This window comes from Oncorhynchus nerka, linkage group LG3 (genome assembly GCF_034236695.1).
Source record: "Oncorhynchus nerka isolate Pitt River linkage group LG3, Oner_Uvic_2.0, whole genome shotgun sequence".
In the NCBI taxonomy this organism is placed as follows: domain Eukaryota; kingdom Metazoa; phylum Chordata; class Actinopteri; order Salmoniformes; family Salmonidae; genus Oncorhynchus; species Oncorhynchus nerka.
Genome location: NC_088398.1, coordinates 52,041,806 through 52,048,417, shown reverse-complemented (window position 1 = coordinate 52,048,417; position 6,612 = coordinate 52,041,806).

The following is a 6,612-nucleotide window of genomic DNA, read 5'->3' as shown; positions in this document are numbered from 1 at the left end:
TGACTGATGTCTTGAGATGTTGCTTCAATATATCCACATAATTTCCCTCTTCATGGTGCCATCTATTTTGTGAAGAGCACCAGTCCCTCCTGCAGCAACGCACCCCCACAACATGATGCTGCCACCCCCATGCTTCACTGTTGTGATGGTGTTCTTCGGCTTGCAAGCCTCCCCCTTTTTCCTCCAAACATAACGATGGTCATTATGGCCAAACAGTTCTATTTTTGTTTCATCAGACCAGAGAACATTTCTCTAAAAAGTAGGATCTTTGTCCCCATGTGCAGTTGCAAACCGTAGTCTGGCTCAAAACACAAACCGTAGTCTGGCTCAAAACACAAACCGTAGTCTGGCTCAAAACACAAACCGTAGTCTGGCTCAAAACACAAACCGTAGTCTGGCTCAAAACACAAACCGTAGTCTGGCTCAAAACACAAATCGTAGTCTGGCTCAAAACACAAACCGTAGTCTGGCTCAAAACACAAACCGACAAAACAATAGTCTTCTTTTCATTGGATGCATTTTATTTAAACAACGACAGCAATTTGAAAAATAAAATATCAACCGAACAAACAAAACAAAACATAAGAGCCTTAACATTAATGCACATATGTTAAAAGTTCTAATTATCACTTAGTGATAACTGGTATGATTAAACAGGAAATGCAAAAAGTACCAGACAGAAATCCTGATTCACATTGTTGGCAATGATGAAGTTGATGAAGGAAAAGAATGATACCTGCAGAACTGATCATTTGAATGAGAACTATTAGTGACCCGTCTGAATGCATTTCAGAAAGGTTAAGGAGAACATTGTGCTTAGTCAAAAGGTACTGCAAGAAAACAAAACTCAAATAAATGCCCTTTCCCCATCCCACACAAAACAACAATAACAACAACAACAGCGATCTGAATTCTGTAAAGTTGTGGCGATGTCAAAGCTGACTGAATCAAACTGCAACAAAATGGAAGATCCATCACAGCATGCTATCAGGAAGTGGGTCTATTCATGAGTGTGAATGTACTGTATGTGCAGTAAGTGATTGTGTGTTTGTCTTTTCCTGATTGAGTGTTCTGATGGCAGCATCACACAGAGAAGTGTCCCTCTAGCCCTGCCTGCCCAGCCATAGAGGATGGGCGTCAGTATCAGGCCCAATTACACAGCGTGAGTTGTTATTGTCCTCTGTCAGGAGGAGAACAGTAAGAGAGAGAGAAAAAGAACGAGAAGAAGAAAGAGAGATTGGAACATGACCTTGACCGTTCAGCTCATCAGGAACATTGGCTTCTATTGTTAGTCAAGCGTCTCTCTGATGACTATATGATGGAGCTGGAGAAGGAGAGAGGGAGGGGAATACACACGTACACATGCACTCACACAATGTGTGTGCCCACCCCCTGTGGCAGGTTAAACACAAGACTCTGGCTACCCCCCCTCCTCTCTCATCAGAGCCGGGACTCATTAGTGTAACGTTGTGTGTGTGTATACGTGTCTGCTTGTCTGAGTCCGTGTGCAGTGCATGTGTGTGTGTGTGTCTGCGTGCGTGCATGTGTATGGAAGGCCTGCCAGTAATGACATGGGTGGGGCAGTAGCTTTGACTGACAGGTATAAGTATGGTGTGGTTGGGTATAGCCCACTGAGTAATCACAATAACCCTGCAGGTGATCTACTTTACTTTACTCACTCACACAAAGACCACCTGGGTCTGGGATAGCTGCTAATAGCTCCTGATTGAAGCTCCAATCAAACAGCACAGATCCAAATGTTCTCACTGGTTTACGGGACAAAATGGGACTGAAAGACACTAATGGGCGAGAGGTCTAAGAAAACCTGAGGGAGTGTGGAAGAGCTGGGCAAGTAACGCACTGGCAACATGTACATAGACTGCAGCGGCGGTCGGTGCCGTTTAAGAGCAGGGAGGACCATTGTTTTTAGAAGCATGGTCTTATATCTATTACAGCATATTGGATGACTGTCATTCATATTCCCTTCAGCCAGTTCAATGTAAAATCAATAGGTTTAGGCTGCTACATGATACTCAAAGTTTACAATGTTGGTGCACACATGTCGAGAGAAAAAGTTGAGGTGACAGACAGTGACACATGGACACATTCAATACCCCCTTGCACACTGTTGTCTGTATCTAACTGATCTATGGTGCAATCATTAGTCCAACAATTGCAAACGATAGTTTCTTTTGAACAAATTCAGGTATGTTTATCTCCGCTTCATTCTGTTTGTTTCTGTTTACGAAACGGTTTTCAACAGAATCGGCGGAATGAATACACCCCTGATCACACGTAAACACAGTGCACTTTCATAACAGCCACGTTGTATTCCTTCTCGCATCTACGCTCTTTCCTCCTCTCAGTTAGGGTGCAGGCCAGGCAGCAGGCTGTTAGCCAGCATGCCAGATTAGTGGAGTCTGCCTCTAGCACAGCCATTTCAGCTATCCCAGTGAGGCTGTCTGTGCCTTGATCTAGGTTGGGCAAAACGAAACATGGCAGTGTTCACCTTAGCAATCTCACTGGAATAAAGACCTTCATTCCTGTCATTATTGAAAGAGATTGTGATATCTCACATCTCAAAATAGGGATACTTAATGTTAGATCCCTCACTTCCAAGGCAGTCATAGTCAATGAATTAATCATTGATCATAACGTTGATGTGATCGGCCTGACTGAAAAATGGCTCAAGCCTGATGAATTTACTGTGTTGAATTAGGCCTGTCCTCCTGCTTACACTAGTGACCATATCCCCCGCGCATCCCGCAAAGGCGGAGGTGTTGATGAAGTGTATATACATTTTTAAAATACTGTGTTTTTATCTTTTGAGCTTCTAGTCATGAAATCTATGCAGCTCAATCACTACTCAATCACTTTTATAGCTACTGTTACAGGCCTCCTGGGCCGTATACAGCGTTCCTCACTGAGTTCAGACTTGTAGTCATGGCAGATAATATTCAACAACAAAAATTCACATGGAAAAGTCCACAGACCCACTCCAAAAGGCTTTCAGAGCCATCATCAACTCAGTGGGTTTTGTCCAACATTTCTCCGGACCTACACTACTGTTCAAATGTTTGGGGTCACTTAGAAATGTCCTTGTTTTTGAAAGAAAAGCTAATTTTAACATCAAAATAACATCAAATTGATCAGAAATACAGTGTAGACATAGTTAATGTTGTAAATGACTATTTGCAATTCTGTTAGCATAGTTGAGAACTGTGCAATAAAACTGGCATTCTTTAGACTAGTTGAATATCTGGAGCATCAGCATTTGTGGGTTCGATTACAAGCTCAAAATGGCCAGAAACAAATAATTGTCTTCTGAAACTAGTCAGTCTATTCTTGTTCTGAGAAATGAATGCTATTCCATGCGAGAAATTGCCAAGAAACAGAAGATCTCATACAATGCTGTGTACTACTCCATTCACAGAACAGCACAAACTGGCTCTAACCAGAATAGAAAGAGGAGTGGGAGGCCCAGGTGCACAACTGAGCAAGAGGACAAGTACAATATTGTCTAGTTTGAGAAACAGACGCCTCACAAGTCCTCAACTGGCAGCTTCATTAAATAGTACCCGCAAAACTCCAGTCTCAACATCAACAGTTAAGAGGTGATTCCGGGATGCTGGCCTTGTAGGCAGAGATGCAAAGAAAATGCCATAACTCAGACTGGCCAATAAAAAGAAAAGATTAAGATGGGCAAAAGAACACTGGACAGAGGAACTCTGCTTAGAAGGCCAGCATCCTGGAGTCGCTTCTTCACTGTTGACGTTGAGACTGGTATTTTGTGGGTACTGGTGTTTTGCGGATACTGGTGTTTTGCGGATACTGGTGATGTCATTGGGAAACACAATGTCAACTTTCACTTTTACAGCCCCAAAATTGCCTGTGTTTCAGTCCTAAGGAGGTGGATGGAGGCAATTTTTACTTTTAAACAGAGATGATAATTCTAGGTCCCAAGAAACAAAGAGATGTACTTTGGATTTGACTATTGATCTCGATGGTTGTACAGTCGTCTCAAATAAAACTGTGAAGGACCTCTGCGTTAATCTGGACCTTGATCTCTCTTTTGATGAAACTATCAAGAATATTCTATCTTCGTAACATTACAAAAATCTGAACCTTTTTGTCCAAAAATTCTGCAGATAAGCTATTCCATGCTTTTGTCAATTCTAATTCAGACTACTTCAATGCTCTACTCTCCAGCTACCCATATAAACACCAAATAAACTTCAGTTAAGTGTTAAACACGGCTGCGAGAAAAAACGTTAGCATATTACTCCGGTACAAGCCTCGCTACACTGGCTTCCTGTTAAGGCTAAGGCTGATTTCAAGGTTTAAGTGCTAACCTACTAAGCATTACATGGACTTGCTCCTACCTATCTCTCCGATTTGGTCCTGCTGTACATACCTTACGGTCACAAGACGCAGGCCTCCTTATTGTCCCTAGAATTTCTAAACAAACAGCTGGAGGCAAGGCTTTCTCCTATAGAGCTATTTTTTATGGAATGGTCTCCCTATCCATGTGAGAGTTGCAGACTTTTAAGTTATGACTAAAGATTCATCTTTTCAGTAGGTCCTATAATTGAGTGTAGTCTACTATTATTATCACGTGGGCTGAGACACTGGCTTACTAGTGTTCGTTCCTCTAATTCTCTCTCCCTCTCCCTCTCCTCCCAGAGGACCATACCTCAGGACTACTTGGCCTGATGACTCCTGGCTGACCACAGTCCACCTGGTCGTGCTGCTACTCCAGTTTCAACTGTTCTGCCTGCTAATATGACTTGTTCACCGGACGTGCTACCTTGTCCCGGACCTGCTGTTTTTTGACTCTCCCTCTCTCGCTACCACACCTGCTGTCTCGACCTCTGAATGCTCAGCTATGAAAAGCCAACTGACATTTACTGCTGAGATACTGACCTGTTGCACCGTCTACAACCACCGTGATTGTTATTTGACCCTGCTGGTCATCTATGAACATTTGAACATCTTGAAGAACAATCTGGCCTTGATGGCCATGAACTCTTAGAATCTCCACCCGGCACAGCCAGAAGAGGACTGGCCACCACTCATAGCCTGGTTCCTCTCTAGGTTTCTTCCTTGGCTCCTGCCTTTCTAGGGAGTTGTTTTATAGCCACCGTGCTTCTACATCTGCATTGCTTGCTGTTTGGGGTTTTAGGCTGGGTTTCTGTTTAAGCACTTTGTGAAATCTGCTGATGTAAAAAGGGCTTTATGAATACATTTGATTTGATTTGACAATTTTTCTTCGCTTGTGAACTTCAAAACACAACATATCAGCTGTCTGTGACCAGGTGAAAAACCCAAACTATATCATAACCGCTAACAGCTACACACAGTCTACATCGTTGTCATCATATTAGCTAAACTAATGTCTTAGTCAACATAACTAATAGAACTAATGCATTAGTAATGCCGCTACAATCATGCAGTACAGTACAGTACAGCACAGCACAGTACAGTACAGTCAGTACAGTCAGTAAGCAGTTTAGCAGTTACACTGGTGGTGGCAATACATTTCTAAAACCAAAAGCTTACCTTGACCTTGAGTTCCAGTGTTGGATAGTCATAGCCAGCTAGCGAACCTACTGTAGCATCCCTCTGTTTGAGCTGGGTGCTTGAGTATTTGAAAGTGAAAAAAATGACAAAATGTATTTTGCTCCCTCTTTCTCTCTCTCCTCCTTCAAAACTGTTCAACTATTGTCTTTCTCTCTCTTAGAGTCAACTACTCACCACATTTTGCTGTAGCTTATGCTTTTAGTACTATATTTATTCTCTGATCCTTTGATTGGGTGGACAACATGTCAGTTCATGCTATAAGAGCTCTGATAGGTTGGAGGACGTAGTCCAGAAGTTGTCAAAATTACTGTGTAAGTCTATGGAAGGGGGTGAGCACCATGAGCCTCCTAGTTTTTGTATTGAAGTCGATATACCCAGAGGAGGACTGACGCTAACTGTCCTCTGGCTACACCTTGGTGCTACCCTACAGAGTGCTGTGAGGCTACTGTAGGCCTTCATTCCAAAACAGTGTGTTTTAATCAATGATTTGGTGACATTAATATATTTAGTATAGTTTTATCTAAAAAGGATCACTTTTTAAATGTTTCGCTATTCTTATTTTTATTAAATTCACTGAGGATGGTTCTCCCCTTCCTCCTCTGAGGAGCCTCCACTGATAGGATTGGGTATTCAGTGACACTAAACTAAATATGAATGCTTATATTCCATATTTCTCATTCCTAATGAACATGGCCCTGGTCCGAGGCTGGTCTGTGTGACTGGTGTCTGGGGAGCAGTCAGTCACTCAGGGTTGAGTGTGCAGGGCCACTGAGCCATAGTAGCCCCTCATGGGATAGGGAGAGAGCTGCACTGAGTCTGAGAGCACAGCCAACCAGCTAGCTACCCAGCCAGCCAGTCAGCCAGCAGCGTTTCCATGTGAATTACTGTCACTGCAATGCCTCTTATTAGAAACCTCAGCCATGAGGGTTTAGGGAGGCCTCTAATTGATTGGCTTGGAGAAATGCAGGGCTAGCCACAGTTGCTCTGTGAGTGTGTTTGTGTGTGTGTGGGGGGGGTGTGTGTGTGTGTGTG